The following is a 23,399-nucleotide window of genomic DNA, read 5'->3' on the forward strand; positions in this document are numbered from 1 at the left end:
CCTTTATCTGCTCAAGTTTTCCTCTCCACTGACCCTCCTAATTAGTCCCAGTGAGTTTCTCTTTTAGTTGTACACATTGAGTTATTTAACCAAAACTCACAGCCTTACCTTCAGAAGGAGAATACTAAAATGTGTATTTTAATATATGTAAAAGTATCAACACAATGTTAGGGAAAAAATCCAAGGTGTCTTAGGTGAATTATGTGATGATGATGATGGTCTACTTCTTCATTTGCTGAAAAAATATCTGAACTCCCACTGTACATCAAGCGCTATAGTTAAAGATGAAATAAGACACACTCCCAGCCTTCAAAGAACTCAGTCCCCAGGGAGAAGAAGATCTGTAAACATATTTGCAATACAGTGTGATTGTAAAGGAGGAAGCAACTAGTATAAGAGGACATCAGTAAAGCTGGAGAGAGGGAGGAATCAAAGACATCTGATAGATAGCACAGAAGTTTTTCATCACTCATTAGAACTTCATAATTTGGGCCGGTGTCACTAGGGTAATCCTCTGTCTGTGGTGCTGGCACCCTGGGTTCTAGTCCCGGTTGGGACGCCAGATTCTGTCCCGGTTGCTCCTCTTCCAGTCCAGCTCTCTGCTGTGGCCCAGGAGGGCAGTGGAGGATGGCCCAAGTGCTTGGGCCCTGCACCCCATTGGAGACCAGGAGGAAGCGCCTGGCTCCTGGCTTCAGATTGGCACAGTGTGCCTGCCATAACTGCCATCTTGGGGGTGAACCAACAGAAAAAGAAGACCTTTCTCTCTGTCTCTCTCTCTCTCATTGTCTAACTCTGCCTGTCAAAAAAAAAAAAAAACAAAACAAAAAAACAAAAACAAAAAAAACTTCATAATTTGCCAAGAATTTATTGAGAAGCCACAGATAGCCTGATCAGAAAGAAGGATATTTAGAGAAGGAAAGTCCTAATGGTTGGAAAAGGAGAGAGAATGTGGGGCTGGCAACCCCAGAGTGAACAGCAGTGGGGTCAACTTGCTTGGGAGGAGTGCAGGTGAGGGACTTGCACTCCTGAGACATGAGCACTGGATGCCCAGGTAACAGACTGGTTGATCCTCTGCCAGTAAGGGAAGGTACTGAGGGAAATGCTAAGGAATGGGGGTCAAGTGTGAATTCCAAAAGGAAACACTGATTTCTTTGCAGTCTAATAAAGAAAACTGGCTTGTTTGTTTTATTTGTGCACGCTATTTAAATATTTGCTGCTTTCATTTGCCTATTTTGGCTTTCTTCAGAAAATATTCTTAGTTTACTGAAATGATTGCCAGTGCTTCAAAGAGTGTGAGTTTCACTCAATTCAGTTTAACAGTTTCACTGAGCAAATATCAGCTATTGCATATTAGTGAACACTCTACATAGCCCTCCTGAATAGATCCATGTCTGCACATCACCTATCATTACCTTTCATGTCAGATATTTTTCCTTTGTACAAATTGTCTATCCCTGCTCTAGGCTGTGAGCTCCACGAGATCAGGAGTACCCTCAGTTTTCTGCAAGGATGGACCTCAGGAACCAAGTGGTTCTGGGAAGCTGCAGGAACTCTGCAGGTATCTGTGCTTGAATAACCATTCAGTTCCAAAGAAAATAAAAGGATGTGTAAGTTTTTGATCTCTATGTGGAGATACTCTTGGGGATTCGAGACAAAAAAAAATTTACAAATGACAAATAGCCTAAGTGACACTTCAGCTAGAATAAATCGGGGGAATAAATAAATTCAGATGTGAAAGAACTTTGCTGTTTCGTAAAACCTGAACTGGATTTCAAGCCCATATTCTGCTAGGGCGGCAGAAACTTTCTTCTTCTTTCCCTAGTTTGTATCTGAGTTGATGGGGTGTTTATGTGGGCCAAGCCTTCAGGAGGGGTGCTGTCTGGACCCCATTCCTCTGTCCACCCCAGTCAGTGCTGTGATGCCCTTGCATCCTCTCACTTGGTAACTCGTGTAGGTCCAGTAGGTCTCCCTGTCCCTTCCTTTCCACATACACAGACACAGGATTTCTGGCATTGTTTTCCCACCACTCATAAATACTACCATTGAACCTTTCTGCCAAGATACTCAAGGCATCCACATCTCTGCTAGGTAGGATCTTGTTGCCTTTTTCAGGCTATGTTTAAAAAACTGAGTCTATTTCTGCTCTTAACACCAGCACAGCTCTCAACAAGCCACTTTCCTGGAATGACGTCATGGAGAAAAGATTCAAGTCCTTTCTTATCTTCAGGTATGCAGAATTTTATGTTCTCATCAATTCTTTTCTATTGCTCTTTCTGTTCCAGAGCCTAGAGCAATATTTTTCTAGAATGGGATGGGAAATATCTTAATCCCCAATCCATGTTTCCCAAACACTTGGATTTCCTGCAAATCTTTCCTGAAAAGCTTTTGGAATACAAAGTCTGGATCAAGAACCCCACAATTTTATTGCATTTTCCTGGAATGAACAGAAATAACAGCTTTTTGTGACCACAATGAAATACTTGAAGCAACTGATGTATACAGAGAAAGGTTTATTTACAAAACCGTTTCGGCAGTTCAAATCCAAGATCATGTAACTACATGGATTGGGCCTTTAGTTAGCATAACAGAAGGCAAGAGCAGGATCACGTGGTGAGCCGGGAAGCTGAGAGAGTGTTTGTACCCAAACTTGGACTTGAATAACAACCCTTTCCTTGTAACTATCTTCTGGGGTCATGTCTACAATGACCTAAGGACCTCCTACTGGGTCCACCTCACAAAGGTTTTACCACATCCTGATAACACTCCCTGGGGTGAAGCCTCTAACACACAGGCCTTTGAGGGGCACTTAACATTCAGACCAAAGCAGTTTGTGTAGAAAGAGGGGAAATGGGTAGGGAGGAGATTAATGTTTCAAAAACCTTATTTTCCCATATTCTTTTCAAAATCTTTGCATGCCTATGATAAAGCAGCATTTCTCATACGGTTGTTCAACTTCTCCTCTCTCTGTAAGAGGACAGAGTCTGGGTCTACCTAAAATCACCCTCTCCAAGGCAGTAATAACCTTGAGCAAAGCAATCCACACAAAGGGAAATAATACAGTTTGTATAATACAGTTATCAACGCAGAAGTCATGAATCAGTAGTCAAACAGACTGACAAGGTTAGTGCTGGAATGGAGAAGCCGGTTTTGCGCCTAGCGGGGCTGGAGAATGTCTAGCCCTCAGGCCGTATAAGGCTTACAAAATCGTTTGGTCTGGCTGTGCCAAGGCAACCACAGGCGGGACTCGAAATTCAATAAATCTATAACAGGCTAACTTTGTATGCTCCGCAGATGATGTTATAAATATCCGAATGGCCCTTGGTAGAAAAAAAAAATGTTCCCCACCCCTGCTCCAGGCAGAACTGAGAATTCAGTGATGAATTTTGCTTCTGGCCCCTCTTTACAAAAGATGTACTCATATAGGTGACATCAATGTAGTTTTTTGTTATAGAGGGAGGGCACACGCGCGTGCCCACACACACACAGAGAATTCCTATCTGCTGGTTTACTCCCCAGTGACTTCAGTGTGTAGGGCTGAGACATTGCAAAAATGAGGAGTCAAGAATTCAATCCAGGTCTCTCATGTAGGTGGCAGGAACACAATTACTTGAGTCATCACTGCTGCCTCCCAGGGTCCGTATTAGTAGGAACTGAGAGCTAGGTATCAAGTGCAGATATTCTAATATGAGATGCAAACATCTTAACGGATTTTTAGTAACAGAGCATGAGTTCTTGAGGGTCAGCATACCTACTCATGTCCATTAGTGCTCTTAGATGGCACACCTTAAGACAGCATATTGTATGGCTGGCGCCGTGGCTCACTTGGCTAATCTTTTGCCTGCAGCTCTGGCACCCCGGGTTCTAGTCCCAATTGGGGCACTGGATTCTGTCCCGGTTGCTCCTCTTCCAGTCCAGCTCTCTACTGTGGCCTGGGAGTGCAGTGGAGGATGGCCCAAGTGCTTGGGCTCTGCACCCGCATGGGAGACCAGAAGGAAGCACCTGTTTTTAAGTAGTGTCTGAGGGGTTTCATGCACCTAACAATTCATGACCCTTTTACTTGACATTTTTATCCATGTACAGTTGGGTTAAACCAAACATCAAGAAGTACCAATTGTGGGCCTGAGAGTCAAGTCTATTCTTTGCCTTTGGGCAGCTGAGGGGGGTTTTGACTGGTGCATGTACATAAGCCTTTTGGTTTCTTTAACACAAACTGCAGAGAAAACACTTCCTTCACTTAACTCTGGCTTCAGGGAAAGTGCCATTACCGGCTAATGGGTCTTAATATTTCACATTTATAGACTTTGTTTGGGTTAATGCTTTATATCTTTAGATATCTCTGTGTAAAATGAATGTTTCAAGGGTGTGCTTCAAGGGATAAAAGTTTATATTGGCTAAGACAGCATGTTATCCTGGAAAGAATATGAGCTCTATGGTCAGAACATGCTGGCTGGAATTTCACCTGCATCACGTAGTGACTGAGTGATTTTTGCCCCCAACTAAAATCCCAGTCTCTTTATCTGTAAAATTACACTAAACAGTCATGTCTACCTCATAGGTTGTAAAGATTAAGTGAAATCTTATCTGTGAATAACACTTGGTAACTCTGAGTTGAATAAAAGCTCATCTGTTCACTAATACCCACTATCCTACACCACACACCTGTCATCACTGAGCATTCTGGCATGACTCACAATCTTCATTTTTGCCCCAACTAGTGCCAAGATCACTCATGATTGCATCATGCATATGGATGCCTATGCAACAAATTGATCTTAATTTCTTTGACATCATTCTCTCTTTTACGTTTCAATAACCCAAACGAATACCTGAATCTGGTTCTTGGGATCTACAGAATGGTAAATTTAAGGATTCCAAGATCTGTCATAGCCCATCCTTAGAATCATTATATTCCCCTGTATCAACCTGTTTTTCAACTTCTTTGAGACTTTGTTCTTTAAATCTTTAACTTTCCTCAAAGCTTATCTCTCTTCTGATGGTTTTCCTTCTTTTCTTACCCCATATAGATAAAATCTCTTAACTAACTCTCTCACCAGCACTTCAAAATCTATAGACCTTGCACTTTTGGATCCACTCTCTCAATGCACAACCATTGATAAATCAAAGTTCTTGTGATTTCTACTTATGTATTTGGATTCTTAAGCATTGTTAAAGAGCATTACATATCTATATATATTGTGACCACCATAAATTCATGTACTCTAATTCAGTGATATGCCCTGTACAATGTAACAAACATTTTACTTCTACTAGCTCAGCTGTTTCAGCTGTCTCTTCTGCCTCTCACAGAGGCTATTCAATATTTTCCTTAAACTTTATTATGAAAAGTGCTATGTATAAATGTGGACACTTATGCCATCTCTGTTATAATTTCAGTGATGATCATATCCCTTAATTTTATAGAACAAAAACCTGAACTATCAGACATGAATACCCTTACTATCTTACCTTGGAGTGTACAAACTTACAACTTATCTAAATATACTTGTATGTTCATCCCCAATATTCTACTTGCATATTAAAGAAAGATGTTTCTCTTCTTCAGTTCAATTTTGGTTTCTCCCAAGTTTTTCTAGATTTGCTCTCCTACTCCTGAAAGGAAGCTTGTATCTTTATCATCCTCTTTCATCCTGAATTTACTGTACTTTCCTTTTCTGACTCCTTTCAAGTAGGCTATACACATGGTCAATACCCTTTGATGATGATGATGATGATGGTGATAACAATAATGTCTCCTTGAACTTTTCATCCTTCTCTAACTACACCCCATACCTCTTTTTCCTTTTATAACTAAACTCTTCAAAAGATTATGCTCTTTTGTTGATCTATCTCAACCTCCCAACAACTCATCTGGGTTTCCTCCCCTACTGCTGCACTAAAGCTGTGACTCTTTTTGAAACTGAAATAGTTCCTTTAAGTTTCAATTTACTTTTTCTTGCTTCTCGTCTAAAACTCTTCCACACAATTATTATCTTTTTATTCCTGTTGTTGTCTTACCTGCCTCAATAACAAGTTCTTCCATTTTCTGGGATTCTTACCTTTTTGCCTACTCCTTAAAAGTTAGTAATTACAAGGGCCCCATCCTTGGTACTCATTTATTTTTATTTTTTGTGTTCCCTTGGGTTTCAATGAACCCCTACATAGATATAAATGCAAAGATTACATTTCCAGTCCAAAGCTGTTCCTGTTCTCTCACAACCCAACTGCCTACCTACGAGACTCTACTAAGGAGATTTCAAAAGTTCAACATCCTAGAAATGTGCCAGGGGATTCCAATACAATCCCATCAAGGTGGCATGTACCAATGCCATCTCACTAGTTCAAGTGATCAATCTCAGTTCACAATTGATGACTCTGATAGGTCTAAGAGTCAAAGGTGGCCGGCGCCATGGCTCAACAGGCTAATCCTCTGCCTTGCAGCGCTGGCACACTGGGTTCTAGTCCCAGTCGGGGCGCCAGAGTCTGTCCCGGTTGCCCCTCTTCCAGGCCAGCTCTCTGCTGTGGCCCAGGAGTGCAGTGGAGGATGGCCCGAGTGCTTGGGCCCTGCACCCCATGGGAGACCAGGAGAAGCACCTGGCTCCTGGCTTTGGATCAGCGCGGTGTTCCGGCCACGGCAGCTGTTGGAGGGTGAACCAACGGCAAAGGAAGACCTTTCTCTCTGTCTCTCTCACTGTCCACTCTGCCTGTCAAAAAAAAAAAAAAAAGAGTCAAAGGGATCACACAAACAAGACTAGTGTCTGCTAATACTAACTGATAGACTCAAAAAGGGAGAGAACGATCCAACATGGGAAGCAGGATACACAGCAGACTCATAGAATGGCAGATGTCCTAAATAGCACTCTGGCCTCAGAATCAGCCCTTAAGGCATTTGGATCTGGCTGAAGAGCCCATGAGAGTATTGTAGGCATGGAAAGCCAAGACACTATGGCAAAAAAGAAAAAAAGAAGACCTAAATGAAAGATCTCCGCGAGTGAGATCCCAGTGGAAAGAATGGGGCCACAAAGAAGAAGGTACCTTTCTCCGAAGGGAGGAGAGAACTTCCACTTTGACTATGACCCTATCGGAATAAGATCGAAGTCGGCGAACCCTAAAGGCTTCCATAGCCTTGGCAACTCATGACTAGAGCCTAGGGAGATTACTGACACCATGAACAGGAGTGTCAAATTGTTAAGTCAACAACAGGAGTCACTGTGTACTTACATCTCATGTGGTATCTGTTCTTAATGTGTTGTCTAATGTGAAGTGATGCTATAACTAGTACTAAAACAGTATTTTTACACTTTATGTTTCTGTGTGGGTGCAAACTAATGAAATCTTTACTTAGTATATACTGAATTGGTCTTCTGTATATAAAGATAATTGAAAATGAAAAAAAAACTGGTGTTAAATTGGAAATGGCATAGAAAATTAATTAATTTTTAAAAAATATCATGTAGGATCTCTGTCTTTAATGTGCTGTACACTGTTATTTAATACTATAACTAGTACTCCAACATTATTTTTCACTTTGTGTTGCTATGTGGGGGCAAACTGTTGAAATCTTTGCTTAATATATACTGAACTGATCTTCTGTATATAAAGAGAATTGAAAATGAATCATGATGTGAATGGAAGGGGAGAGGGAGCGGGAAAGGGGAGGGTTGCGGGTGGGAAGGAAGTTATGGGGAGGGGAGGGAATCCATTGTAATCCATAAGCTGTACTTTGGAAATTTATATTCATTAAATAAAAGTTAAAAAAAAAAAAGCTCAACATCCAAACCAACATCGGCCTAATATTGGACTCATCTATTTACCTTCCACCCCACTTATCAGAGACAGATCAGTTCCTCTGCTTTTATTACACTCCTACTTTATGGAAAGATCCAGTTATATAAGTCAGAAAACTGAGTGCCATTCTTGTTTCTTCCCTAACATTCAATCATCCACCAAATCTTACAGTATTCTCTATTTAATGCTTCTAATAATCACCACATTCATCCCACTGTTAACTCCTTAGTTCCTTAGTTCAAGCCCTTACAATCTCTTTTTGGATTCCTGCAACTATCATCTAACTTGTTATTATTCTGGACTTTCTTCTCTTAACCACCAGAATGATGTTTCCATAGCATGGTGAATTTCTTCAATAGTTCCTGACTTTTTATAGGATGAAGCTCAGACTCTTTAGCTTATAAATGACTTTCAATGATCTATCTCCATGTCTGGCTTCGATGGTTAAATGTTCACAGCACTCAAATCTACCCATCAAATGCTGATTCATTCTTCAAGATTCAGATCAAAATTCATTTTTCTCTGTGAAATCTTATTCCATTTCCTCTACACCACAACCTGTCCATTTTCTTGGGTATAATTAATCATTTTGTATTCTGTATTATTGCTCTTCTTTTCCAAACTTGCATCGCTAAGTCTTTGGTACTTTATTGCATTTAAGCATTTTCTCCTCCTCTAAATTGCAAGGCAATAACATGGGGAGTATATGGCCGTACCACCTGAAATCATCTGATCTTATCTGTTCTCATCAGCTAAGCAGGGTCAGGCCTTGTTAGTACTTGGATGGGAGAGAAAACATAGGAATATGTTGTTAATTGATATGTTCTCAATATCTGCTACAGCTGTAGCCAAAAAAGTCCTAGTTCTCAGTAAGCATTTTTAAAGATGTAGTGGAGAAATTAGAATCCTAAATGGATTTTTGAAAAATGAGTAGAACATATGATATAATAAAAATAAAATTAAAGGAAACTCCAGGAAGTAAAACAATAAGTTGTGAAAATTGTACAAATCATAAATATGGAAAATATTCATAAATATGGAAACTAGGAAATATACTTCAAGTGGTATTTTTAAGAGAAAAGTAAGATTTATTAGAGACAAAGACCTTTATGTGGTATTAACAGTTTTATATTTGTATCCTACCTAAATAAGCATGTTGAAGCCCTGCTTCCCGTGTGATGGTATTTAGAGGTGTGGTCTTGGGAAGCTAGTTTAGGGTTAGATGAGATGATGATAGAACCCTTGTGATGGGATTACTTCTGTGATGAAAACCAGAGTTTTTTCACTCTCCCTCTCTGTATCATATGAGAAAATGGAGAAAATGACCATTTACAAGCCATGAAATGAGTCACCACCAGCAACTGTACCAGCCGGCAGTTTGATCTTCTACTTTCCCACCTCCAGAACTGTGAAAAGTAAATGTCTACAGTTTAAGCTACTCAGTCTCTGGCACTTTGTTATGTCAGCACCAGCAGACCAAGCTGCATAGTGATTGCTGAACATAAAGCTTCTTGGGTAATCCCGAATAGGAATGATTTATTCATCCTTCACCACCCTGCAAAGCCTTTCTTCTCACACTCCCCTTACAGTTACACATTGCAAGACGCCTGCCTTATTTGAATTGAATCAAATGGAGGACCAAGATAGAGTCAGCTTATGAGCTGTGCCTTCTAGAGTTGTGCAGCTCACAATCTGTGTGATGGCTCTTGGGTTTCCTGTTCTGAACCTGTTCCAAGGTTATAATACAGATAGCCAAGTTACCATCTTTGGGAGGCCATTTGAGTTATGTGAGAGTTAGGGAGGGAGAATACAGATTCAAGCATGTAGATCATAAGTAGAACCCATAAAATATGAACTATATTTTATGAACTTTTGATTTGTGTGTTGTGGATGATAGTGTGAAAGAATACTTCTTAAATTATCTAAGTGGTGCCTGCCCTCTATAAATTTCATTTATTCCCATGCCTGTAGGTGACCATATTGGGCAAATTAATCAAGGAGTTGAATACTAAACTTTCTCCAACTAAAAGATCAGTTTGCTCCCGAGTTATTTGTGTATACTGTGTCTTATCTGATCCCACTGGTTCTCATTATTCTAGTGATTATGAATGAAGTTCATTTGACACTATTTCCACCTCCCTAGGTTTCTGTGGCTTCACTCAATAACTCAGACGTTTTATCTCCTCAGATCCTATTAAGGAAAAACATGTGGAAATGAGACACTAAATGCGTTGGTGGTGGGGTTATTAGGCCTATCTCCTTTTAAAAAAAAAAACCCAGCTATTCCAGACATAAACAATACTTTCTATACTGGGATACAGCCATTGCTTTAACTATAACTATTACTCATTGACATAAGGAGCTTGAAGCCTGAGCCTGTAACTGAATGAAAGAATTTTCCTTATAACCAGAGAGTGTCGGGAATAATAGAGGCTCTTCATTTGATATTTTCACTTTTCAAAGACACTGAGGTCCTCAGAGTTAAAGTGATTTGACTAAGGTCTGAATTGACCATGTTTTCTCATTTTCTGTATTCCTTTAAAAAATATTTACTTAATTGAAAAGCAGAGTGATAGAGACAGGGGGTGGAGGTGGGGGAGAGAGAGAGAGTGAATCTTCCATTTGCTGGCTCACTCTCCAAATGCCAGCAATAGCCACAGTCAAGTCAGGAGAAAGCCAGGAGACAGGAACTCCATGTGGCTTTCCCTTGTGCATGGCAGGAGCCCAACTACTTGGGCATTATTTGCCTCATCCTAGGTACATTAGCAAGAAGCTGGATCAGAAACAGAAGAGCTGAGACTCAATCCCATCACTCCAATATGGGATGTGGGCATCCCAAGCAACAGCTTAAACTGCTGCATCACAACTCCCACTCCAATTTTCTGTAATTGCTACTCTGGCATTTGAGGCCTTGAACCTGGACAGACTGCCCCTCACTGGGCAAGCTAATCCCTAGAGAAAGCAAACTCCCTAGCATGTGTGTCCAAAGCCCACAGCCCCAACGATGGCTTCCATCAAACTCTTCCATGCCAATCCAAAAGACCCCCTGCCCTAAATTACCTCAAGGCCAGGGACCTGACAATTAGGAACCATCACATATACCAGCCTTGAAAAATTATTCAAGCTATCCAACTCTATACTTAGTTCATCTGTGCTGCTTCACCCTTTCTTTCCCATAGAAAACCCCAATAAAGACTCAGACATGCTCTCCCCTCTCTTCCTTCTGCCTTCTGACTGGCCTCAGTGGCTCCCGATAATGTGGCTGGCTCAGTGGGGCATGGTATGCCTCTTATTTCTAGTAAACTATGACTTTAAGCTTCTCGCCTCATGAAAGTCATTTCCATGTTTGCTGTCAGATCATATCCTGATTAAAGCAAATCCTGAGTGCATTTTGAGTAAGGTCCCCTGGATTAGTAGTGAAAGATAGCTAATCAGGGCCTGAGACCCCAGTTTGCGCTTCTTACTACCTCCACACTGCATCTTCTTCTGCAGTCCTGAAGCGATGAAGACTAGGGATGTGTCTCTGGAGAGAACTAACTGAGCTCACAAAGACAAATTGCTCTTGTACAAATAAAGTTGACTACTGTTTCTCAGAATAGCTAAAGAAATCTTGGAAATATTTGTGAGCATTCATTCTTGGGCTTATGTGTGGGAAAGGGTTGACATGAAGTTGATCTGGTTCTAGAGGAAGGCAGCTAGGTTTCTTCATCTGTATTTACTTCTTAGAGCACTGTGGAAGGCACTGTGCTAAGCATGGTGGCAAATGGGATCAATGGGTCCAATCCTTGCCTGTTTTCTGCCTGGGTGGTATGTATGCATCACTTCAACATATCGTCATAGCCAGAGGAGTCTAAGAGAAAAGACATTACCATGGGAAGGAAAAATCAATTATTAAGAAAATCTATATCCAAATAATAAATTCACACATTTCATATAAATATAGTGTTTATGATGTGGCAAGGTCATATCCGAGCTTGCACTAGAAATAAATTTGGTGTTTTATGTACAAATGAGAATGAAGATACTCAAGATACTCAAGTATTCATATACATGTGTTGGTACACATAGGAGAAGGAAACCTCTATATGAATTGTGTTCTCTTTGGCATCTATTTACTAACTGGGTCCAAGAAGAACATCTAACACCCTTTAGAAATAGGGGACTAAAAAAAGCTGTAAGACTCTTCGTGGGCTCCATTGTGAAAGTTGAGATCCACACAGTGCTGCTCTGAGGACCAGAGAGCAATGTGATGCAGAGAATGAAAAACAATTTCCCCTCACTGCTCTAAGACCTTGGCACCATAAGAACTAAAGGGAACAGAGCTTTCAAGTTCATGAGGAGTCTGGAATATTAAAAGTAGTGAGAACTCATGAATGAGGCCATAATGAGGAACCTCTCTCAAGAGACAGACAAAAATGAGGCAAGAATAGAAATGAATGATAAGCTTATATCTGAGTGTTCATGAGATCAAGATTCCTTGACTAGGGTTGGAGGTTTATGGTCCTAAATCAGTTTAGAACTTTGAGGGAGGGAAATCTGAGTTAATATTAATATCACTTCATTTGTATGTAGCTTGGGGCAGAGACAAAAGAAAATGGAAGAGTTTGGGTGCTAGAATCACAACTGTTACTAACTAAGCAGAAAATAGCCTCACTATTTTATGACTCCTGCTCCACCACTGTCTTGTATTTCTTTTTTGCTTTTAACTATTTTTTGAAAGATAAAAATGTAATTTAATTACAAATCTGCATGCATAGAAAACTGACTTGACCTCTTATTTCTCTAGACTGTTGTTTTTTTTTTTTTGCCTTATATGAATTGAGTGAATGGACCACTTATTTTGACAGTAACTAGAGTAAGTCAATTCTATTTAATCTAATTGGAAAAGGGAACAGAAACTTAAGACTAGCAATTAAATACAAGACCTATATAATTAAGAGTCACTTTTCACAAGTATACAGCAACTGACAACTTTGTGAATGTAGAAAATTGGCATGTATGTACTTGAGTCTTTTCCCTCTAATGGTTCAGAGATGTCCGAATTCTTGACATGGTTCTTTTTCTTTGCTTAGAAAGTTCACAAAGATCTTAAAGCCCCATAATTAAATTAGTCTGTAGAAGTCTCAGAAAGTGAATTTTTTTAAAAAGATTCATTTTATTTATTTGAAAGACAGAGTTACAGAGAGAGGTAGAGACAGAGAGAGAGGTCTTCCATCTGCTGGTTCACTCCCCCGATGGCCGCAATGGCTAGAGCTGAGCTGATCCAAAGCCAGGAACCAGGAGCTTCTTCCAGGTCTCCCACATGGATGCAGGGGCCCAAGGACTTGGGTCATCTTCCACTGCTTTCCCAGGCCATAGCAGAGAGCTGGATTGGAAGAGGAATAGCTGGGACTAGAACTGGTGCCCCTATGGGATGCCAGTGCATCAGGCCAGGGTGTTAACCCGCTGCGCCACAGCGCCAGCCCCTCAGAAAGTGAATTTACCTGTCAAGAAGAGATTTTTGGAAAAATAGGCAAAATTACTGGCAATCTATCCCACAGAAACTATTTAAAAAAAAAATTCAGATCTCTACGATGAAAACTACAAAACCTTAAAGAAAGAAATAGAAGAGGATACCAAAAAATGGAGAAATCTTCCATGCTCATGGACTGGAAGAATCAATATCATCAAAATGTCTATTCTCCCAAAAGCAATTTATACATTCAATGCAATACCAATCAAGATACCAAAGACCTTCTTCTCAGATCTGGAAAAAATGATGCTGAAATTCATATGGAGACACAGAAGACCTCGAATAGCCAAAGCAATCTTGTACAACAAAAACAAAGCCGGAGGCATCACAATACCAGATTTCAGGACATACTACAGGGCAGTTGTTATCAAAACAGCATGGTACTGGTACAGAAACAGAAGGATAGACCAATGGAACAGAATAGAAACACCAGAAATCAATCCAAACATCTACAGCCAACTTATATTTGATCAAAGATTCAAAACTAATCCCTGGAATAAGGACAGCCTATTCAATAAATGGTGCTGGGAAAATTGGATTTCCACGTGCAGAAGCTTGAAGCAAGACCCATACCTTTCACCTTACACAAAAATTCACTCAACATGGATTAAAGACTTAAATCTACAACCCGAAACCATCAAATTATTAGAGAGCATTGGAGAAACCCTGCAAGATATAGGTACAGGCAAAGACTTCTTGGAAAAGACCCCAGGAGCACAGGCAGTCAAAACCAAAATTAACATTTGGGATTGCATCAAATTGAGAAGTTTCTGTACTTCAAAAGAAACAGTCAGGAAAGTGAAGAGGCAACCGACAGAATGGGAAAAAGTATTTGCAAACTATACTACAGATAAAGGGTTGATAACCAGAATCTACAAAGAAATCAAGAAAATCCACAACAACAGAACAAACACCCCACTTAAGAGATGGGCCAAGGACCTCAATAGACATTTTTCGAAAGAGGAAATCCAAATGGCCAACAGACACATGAAAAAATGTTCAAGATCACTAGCAATCAGGAAATGCAAATCAAAACCACAATGAGGTTTCACCTCACCCCGGAGAGAGTGGCTCACATCCAGAAATCTACCAACAATAGATGCTGGAGAGGATGTGGGGAAAAAGGGACACTAACCCACTGTTGGTGGGAATGCAAACTGGTTAAGCCACTATGGAAGTCAGTCTGGAGATTCCTCAGAAACCTGAACATAACCCTACCATACAACCCAGCCATCCCACTCCTTGGAATTTACCCAAAGGAAATTAATTTGGCTAATAAAAAAGCCATCTGCACATTAATGTTTATTGCAGCTCAATTCACAATAGCTAAGACCTGAAACCAACCCAAATGCCCATCAACAGTAGACTGGATAAAGAAATTATGGGACATGTACTCCATAGAATACTATACAGCAGTAAGGAACAATGAAACCCAGTCATTTGCAACAAGATGGAGGAATCTGGAAAACATCATGCTGAGTGAATTAAGCCAGTCCCAAAGAGACAAATATCATTTGTTTTCCCTGATCGGCGACAACTGAGCAACAAAGGGGAAACCTGTGGAAGTGAAATGGACACTATAAGAAACTATGACCTGATCAGCTCTTGTCCTGGCTCTAGATGTACAATGTAATACTTTATCCTTTTTAGTATTTGTTGTTGTTGTTGTTGTTGTTGTTGTTCTAGTATTAGTGGTTGAACTCTGTAATTAACACACACTTATTCTTAGGTGTTTAAATTTTAACTGAAAAGTGATCCCTGTTAAATTTCAGAGTGGAAAAAGAGAGGGAGGAGATGTACAATTTGGGACATGCACAATCTGACTTGCCACAAATGATGGAGTTAGAAATGTACCAGGGGATTCCAATACAATCCCATCAAGGTGGCATGTACCAATGCCATCTCACTAGTCCAAGTGATTAATTTCAGTTCACAACCGATGGCTCTGATAGGTCTAAGAATCAAAGGGATCACACAAACAAGACAAGTGTCTGCTAATACTAACTGATAGAATCAAAAAGAGAGAGAAAGATCCAACATGGGAAATGGGATACACAGCAGACTCATAGAATGGCAGGCGTCCTAAACAACACTCTGGCCTCAGAATCAGCCCTTAAGGCATTCGGATCTGGCTGAAGAGCCCATGAGAGTATTGTAGGCATGGAAAGCCAAGACACCATGGAAAAGAAAAAAAAGAAGAAGACCTAAATGAAAGATCTCTGTGAGTGAGATCCCAGTGGAAAGAATGGGGCCATCAAAGAAGGAGGTACCTTTCTCTGAAGGGAGGAGAGAACTTCCACTTTGACTATGACCCTATCGGAATAAGATCAAAGTCAGCGAACTCTAAAGGCTTCCATAGCCCTGGCAACTCACGACTAGAGCCTAGGGAGATTACTGACGCCATGAACAGGAGTGTCAAATTGTTAAGTCAGCAACAGGAGTCACTGTGTACTTACATCCCATGTGGGATCTGTCCTTAATGTGTTATCTAATGTGCAGTGATGCTATAACTAGTACTGAAACAGTATTTTTACACTTTGTGTTTCTGCGTGGGTACAAACTGATGTGATCTTTACTAATTATATACTGAAGTGATCTTCTGTATATAAAGATAATTGGAAATGAAAAAAAAAAAACCCTGGTGTTAAATTGGAAATGGCATAGAAAATTAATTTATTTTTTAAAAAAAAATATTATGTAGGATCTCTGTCTTTAATGTGCTGTACACTCTTATTTAATGCTATAACTAGTACTCCAACAGTATTTTTTTTTTCACTATGTGTTGCTATATGGCGGCAAACTGTTGAAATTGTTACCTAATATATACTAAACTGATCTTCTGTATATAAAGAGAATTGAAAATGAATCATGATGTGAATGGAAGGGGAGAGGGAGCGGGAAAGGGGAGGGTTGCGGGTGGGAGGGAAGTTTTGGGAGGGGGAAGCCATTGTAACCCATAAGCTGTACTTTGGAAATTTATATTCATTAAATAAAAGTTTAATTTAAAAAAAAATGGCAAAAAAAAAATTCTACCGTTTTCACCATTTTTGAAATTCATGCATCTGTTATTTGGATGTTTCTCCTTCAAGGACAACAGAAAAATTCAAAAGTCCTCTAGGGAATTAAGCATTTAAATTTCCCACAAATTTGTCCTTCTGAAAGTGGAATTCCTCAACTCAGTAGGATGAGAAAGAAAAATAACCTCTCTGCAACTCAGTCTTTATCTAAATATGCAAAGGCAGACGTGACCAGAGACCTTGGTCTTTTCCATTCCTCATGCCTCTTAAGAGATTTTTAAAAATATGTAACTTTATAGGCAGTTTCATCAAAAGGCTATATTCACTGAGTTTCAGTAAATTTATAGTTTTGCAGCCATTATAACCATCATAACTTTCCTATCACCCCCAAAATTTTCTGTCAAGTCCAAGTGCCATCAATCTACCCTCCTATTACCAGTGCCCCATTCCTGCAGTCTCCAATCAAGCACTGCTTACTCGCTTTTCTGCCTGCTCCAATCAGCCACCACTAATATCTGCCTTTTCTGGTTATTTCATAAAGATGGAGCCACTGAGTATGCAGTCTTTTGAATTTATATCTTTTATTTATAATATTTTTTTTTGACAGGCAGAGTGGACAGTGAGAGAGAGAGACAGAGAGAAAGGTCTTCCTTTTGCCGTTGGTTCACCCTCCAATGGCCGCCGCGGTAGCACGCTGCGGCCGGCGCACCGCGCTGTTCCGATGGCAGGAGCCAGGTGCTTCTCCTGGTCTCCCATGGGGTGCAGGACTCAAGCACTTGGGCCATCCTCCACTGCACTCCTGGGCCACAGCAGAGAGCTGGCCTGGAAGAGGGGCAACCGGGACAGAATCCGGCGCCCCAACCGGGACTAGAACCCGGTGTGCCGGAGCCGCAGGTGGAGGATTAGCCTATTGAGCCATGGCGCCGGCCAAATCTTAAAAATATTATAAAGGCCGGCGCCGCGGCTCACAAGGCTAATCCTCCGCCTTGCAGCGCCGGCACACCGGGTTCTAGTCCCGGTTGGGGCGCCGGATTCTGTCCCGGTTGCCCCTCTTCCAGGCCAGCTCTCTGCTGTGGCCCAGGAGTGCAGTGGAGGATGGCCCAAGTGCTTGGGCCCTGCACCCCATGGGAGACCAGGAGAAGCACCTGGCTCCCGGCTCCGGATCAGCGTGATGCGCCGGCCACAGCATGCCGGCCACGGCGGCCATTGGAGGGTGAAAAGGAATACCTTTCTCTCTGTCTCTCTCTCTCACTATCCACTCTGCCTGTTAAAAAAAAAAAAAATTAAGATTAGGTCATTGTTTTGAAATGAACATTTGTGACCCTCCCAAAACTCATGTGTTAACACCATCTCCAGTGGGATGGTATTGTGAGATGAAGTCTATTGGAAAAGATTGAATGCTTTTTAGTTATTTACTTATTTGCTAGTCATAGAGACAGAAAGACAGAGACAGATAGAGAGCTCCCATCGGTTGATTCATTTCCCAAACACCAGCAATGGATGGGGCTGAACCAGTCTGAAACCAGTGGCTGAGAACTCAATCCACCTGGTGGCATGGGTTCAAGTGCTTGAGTCGTCACTTGCTGCCACCCAGGAGCTCATGAGCAGGAAGCTGGAATCAGAAGCAGAACTAGGACTCCAACCAGGCACTCTCATATTTGATGCAGGCATTTTAACTACTATTATCAAACACCAGTAATTAGGTTTAGATGAAGTCAAGAGGGTAGAACCTGCATGATGTGATATCTCTGTCAGGTGAGATATGAGAAAATGACCATCTCCAAACCAGGAAGAATCCCCTTCCCGGACAGAATCTGCTGGTGCCCTGACCTTGGGCTTTCAAGTCTATAGAACTGTGAGGAATAAATTTTTAGAAAGTCATCCAGTCCCTGGTAACTTATTATGGCAGACCAAATGGACCAAGATATCTATATTGTAACATGTGTCACTCCTTTACTTTTTATTGCTAAAAAGCATTTCAGTGTATGGATATATCGCATTTTAATAATTTACTAGTTGATGGACATTTGGAATGTTTTATTCCTAACATGAATAATGCTACGTACAAGTCCTTTTGAGGACATATGATTTCATTGCATTGGCTTAAATTTTGTTTTTATGTTTCATTTATTTCTTTGAAGTATAGAGTGACAAGGAGAGACAGAGAGGGAGATCCTCTATCTGTAAGTTTACTCCCTTAAAGCCTGCAACAGCCACAAAGAGGTCAGCACAAGTCAGGAGCCTGGAACTCCATCCAGTTTTCCCACATGGCTAGCAGGAACCCACGTACTTGAGCCATCATCTGTTGCTTCCCAAGAACATTAGCAGAAAGCTGAATCAGAAGTAGAGGTGGGACTAGATCTCAGATACTCTGATTTGGGATGCAGGAATTCTGTATAGCTGCTTAAACAGGCAGTGCCAAAATGCCTCTCTCAAATTTCTAAGAGAAACATTGCTAGGTCTTACAGTAAATTCATGTTTAAGAAATTACCAAAATGTTTTCCAAAGTGACTGAAGCATTTTTCCTTTCCACTAGCAATGCATGAGAACTCCATTTCCCTGCCGAAGCTTTGTACTTTCTGTCTTTATTATTAGTCTCTCTTTTGGGTGTGTGGTGGTAGTGTATTGTTTGAGTTTTCATTTCTCTACTGATTAATGAGGTTAACACATTTTCTTTCCTATATCTTCTTTGGTGAAATATACAATCTTGCCCTTTGCCTGTTTTTAGTCAAATTGCTTATTATTTATTGAGTTATAAAAATATATATGCTAGATACAAGTCCTTTTCAGACATATAATTTCCCAAACATCTTCTCCACCTAGTGTGAGATATAAGTTGTCATTTCATCATTATATCTTTTGAAGCACAGAAGTTTTCAATTTTAGTCAAATTAAACTTTTTTCTTTTGTGACTTTTATTATATAAGAATCTTCTTGCTAACTTATGGTGACAATAGTGTTCTATGCTTTACTCTTGAGTTTTATAGTTTTAGCTTCTATATTCAAATCTATGATCCATTTTGAATTAATATTAGTACAGAGTATGAAGGGAATCTAAACTCTTCTTTATTTTTAAATTTTTGCATATGGATATCCAATTGTCCCATCATTATTTATTAGAAAAAAAAAAAAAAACCTGTCCTTTCACCTTTAAATTGCCTTGGTACTATAGGTAATAGGGTTTAATTCTGGGCATTCATTCTGTTCCATAAGCCTGAGATTATTAAGTACATTGAAAGTGTGTCATTGTAAAAATTAAAAGATGGGTTTGTGCTGTGGCCTGCGGTGCCAGCATGCCATATGGCGCTGGTTCGAGTCCTGGCTGCTGCACTTCTGATCCAGCTCTCTGCTTTGGTCTGTGCACCTGCATTCATGTGGGAGACCTGGAAGATGCTCCTGGCTCCTGGCTCCTGGCTCCTGGCTTCAAATCAGCTCAGCTCTGGCCATTGTGGCTGTTTGGAGAGTGAACCAGTGGATGGAAGACCTCTCTCTATAACTTTGTCTTTCAAACAAATAAAATAAATATTTTAAAAAATTAAAAGAAAAGAAGGAGGAGTGTTGGTAGGACTGAGGGAGGGAAAGAGGGTAGAGTGGGAAGTATCATTATGCTCTTAAAACTGTACATATGAGATTCATGAAGTCTGTTCCCTTTATATAAATTGTAAAAGGTTTTGTTTTTTTTTTAAAATGATCTCAATTGTTTTCCATTGTTCTAAATATCCACGTTTATGCCAATACCACACCATTTTTATTTCTATAGCTTTATGATGTTTTGGAATTTGGTCATGTAAATCACCTTTTTTCTTTATAGAAATTGTTTTGGCTATTCTAGGTCCAATGCCTATCTACGTACATTCTAAGGTCAAAAAATTTCTACAAAAAATGTTGCTATGATTTTAAAAGATTGTATCAAATCTTATAAAATCTACAGATCATTTTGGGAAAAATTATCATCTTAACAATATTGAATTTTCTAACTCTTGAAAACACAATGTCTCTCCATTTACACAGTTTTTAATTTCTCCCAGCAATTGTTTATAGTTTTTCAGTGTACAAATACTGTACTTCCTTTGTGAAATTTGTTCCTAAATATTTTGTTTTTTTAATGCAATTGTGAATAGATTTGTTCTATAAAATTAATTTTCAGGTTGCTTCTTATATTAGCCCTTTTTTGTCTAAAGAAAGTAATACCTGTTGTAAGCTATAAAACTTTGGCAAATCAATACAATGCTCTTTAATATAACAAAATCATATTTTTGTTGGAGTCGTATATTCTAGTAGTGCTAAATGCTCATTCCAAAAGTATCATTTAAGTACCAAATTAAATCATTGTGGTATTTAGCAGAGCAAGTTATTTTATACAAATTAATGTCTTTTAAAACTGTGCAATTTCTCCTTTTAAAGTGAATTTCTTCATGCAAGCTCTTGAATTTTATAGTAGTAGCACAATGGTGTGTATAGAAGAGTGGGTCTGCTTTATTCTAGGTTGGTCCAAAGCCAGATGCAGTTCCATTATGTGAAAAGCTTTAAATTCTACCTAAAGGAGAATTAAGATACTCATTACAGAGTGGATGGAAATTACATTTTTGCAAAACTTAGAAAACCAAAATAGAAAGGAAGGAAGGAGAAGGATTGAGATAGGGAAAGGGGGAGGAAGGAAAATATGGCTTTCTTAGAACTGTACCTATGAATACATGAAATCCGTTGTCTTTATATTAATAAAAGTTGCTTAAAAACCCACTAATTTCAGATGATCCTTTTGATTTAGAAGACCTGCATCTTTGATCAAAAGCTACATAGTCTTATTCCAACTGATTTAAAAAATTCTACCTAACAACAAATAAATAAACCAGCAACCTGGACAGCTGGGGGCCTGATGAAGAATACATACTGTTATTATTTCTCCCATTTCTCTACAAATGTTGTTGCTGTCATTGGTGCCCTTTGCTTCCTCTTGCTAATACTGCCAGTTCTACAATTTCAGGATTTAATTGATGTATTAACCACCCCTTTACTTCTCAGCCTTTATAGTGTTTGATGATGCTGTGCTTGCCATCAATCTTTCAAGGTAACAACTGAGGCTGACATCATTCACAGTGATTATGACTTCTTTTTTTAAAAAAATATTTATTTATTATTTATTTGAAAGTCAGAGTTACACAGAGAAAGGAGAGGCAGAGAGACAGGGAGAGAGAGATCTTCCATCCAATGGTTCACTCCCCAAATGGCCACAACAGCCGGACCTGTGCCGATCTGAAGCCAGGAGCCAGGGGCTTCTTCCGGGTCTCCCACGTGGATACAGGGGCCCAAGGATTTGGGCCATCTTATACTGCTTTCCCGAGCCATAGCAGAGAGCTGGACAGGAAGTGCAGCAGCCGTGTCTCGAACTGGTGCCCATATGGGATGCCAGTACTTCAGGCCAGGGTGTTAACCCACTGCACCACAGCACCGGCCCCAATTATGACTTCTTAAGTTAACTAGTTCTTTCTGGGTTCCGAGGATGTGGTTTGTATCTAAGTCTCTCATCTACTAAAACCATATTTGTAAATGAAATATTAGTAGATTTGAGTTCCATTGTTCTTTCTGCAGGATCAACTATGGAATGTTTTTACACATATATTTTGGTTCTGTCTGCACCAATACGAGACTTCACAATGGAAGGCAGTCCCCACTTGGTAGGCTGAAAAATCTGTGGCTGTGCAACCTTTCAGAAGGTTTTCCATGTCTGTCCAGCACATCCAACCACATTTGAGCTCATCATATTTGGGTATTTTTGCATTGCAGCTGTTGCAATGGTTTCCCATAGGTGGTCAAAAACTTGTTCTGAGATACAGATCTTCATGGTGCCGGCTGCCTGTGTGATTTCTGGGTGGTGTTAGGGGACAAGAAGGCAAAGAGGTTACACCTGCTTCTGCCCCACTCCCAGGGTCTTGGCCAGCAGTGCAACCTTGCTAAGTTTCTTATCTATTTTTAGTGTTTGTATGTGCGTATGTGTATATTCCTTAGGATTTTTTTTTTTTTACATATAAGATCATGCCACCCATAAGACAGCTTTTACTTAAGTAAAGGACAGGAACTAAGCACTGACAACACCCAAGCCAAATCCCATCACTTTCCATGCCAATTCAACATGGCTGAAGACTTGGCACACCCAGTTCTCATCATGCAGCTAAACCTCACTTCCCATCAGCCACCTGATGCCATGACACTTCTGGAGATCACCCCATGCACTGCAGCCGCACTGCAAACCTCACCTCCTTTGGATCTTCGACAGTCTGTGTCCTGAGCATGACCTCTATTCTATAAAAAGGACAATTCCAGCCTGGTGGGGCAATTCTCCCTGGCGAAATGGCCCACACTCATGTCTGAGTGTGTAGTATCTTTTTGCCTTTCAATAAATCCTTCGTCTGTTCACCTCTATCTATGCCTTCCTGTATTTTTTTTTTTTTTTGGACAGGCAGAGTGGATAGTGAGAGAGAGAGACAGAGAGAAAGGTCTTCCTTTGCCATTGGTTCACCCTCCAATGGCCGCTGTGGACGGCGCGCTGCGGCCAGCGCATCGCGCTGATCCCTTAGGAGCCAGGTGCTTCTCCTGGTCTCCCATGGGGTGCAGGGCCCAAGAACTTGGGCCATCCTCCACTGCACTCCTGGGCCACAGCAGAGAGCTGGCCTGGAAGAGGGGCAACCGGGACAGAATCCGGCGCCCCAACCAGGACTAGAACCCAGTGTGCCGGCGCCGCAAGGCGGAGGATTAGCCTATTGAGCCGCGGCGCCGGCCTCTTCCTGTATTCTTACATTCAAGAAAATGAAAACCTGAACTAAGACTAGATGGGAATCTCTCCAAGTGCACGTGGGTATCTTGATCCCACAACATAATTGGGGTCCCCATCTCCACACTACTATCTCATAGAATGAATTGGGAAGTGTTTCTTATTTCTCTGGTTTCTGAAAGAGTTTATGATCAACTGACATAATTTCTTACTTAAATACTTGATAGAATTCACCAGATAGAGAAGCTATCTGGATCTCAGCTTTACTTAATGGAAGATTTTTTAGTACCAATTCAACTCTTTTGCTTGGTGTAGA

General features: G+C 40.4%; 1 pseudogene; it reads right to left on the minus strand.

The window, feature by feature from the left end:
• Window positions 1-21,210: 21,210 nt before the first annotated feature.
• On the minus strand, window positions 21,211-22,156 carry LOC133760514 (PRELI domain containing protein 3B-like; annotated as a pseudogene).
• Between the last annotated feature and the right edge of the window lie 1,243 nt (window positions 22,157-23,399).

This window comes from Lepus europaeus, chromosome 5 (genome assembly GCF_033115175.1).
Source record: "Lepus europaeus isolate LE1 chromosome 5, mLepTim1.pri, whole genome shotgun sequence".
NCBI classification, from domain to species: Eukaryota; Metazoa; Chordata; class Mammalia; order Lagomorpha; family Leporidae; genus Lepus; species Lepus europaeus.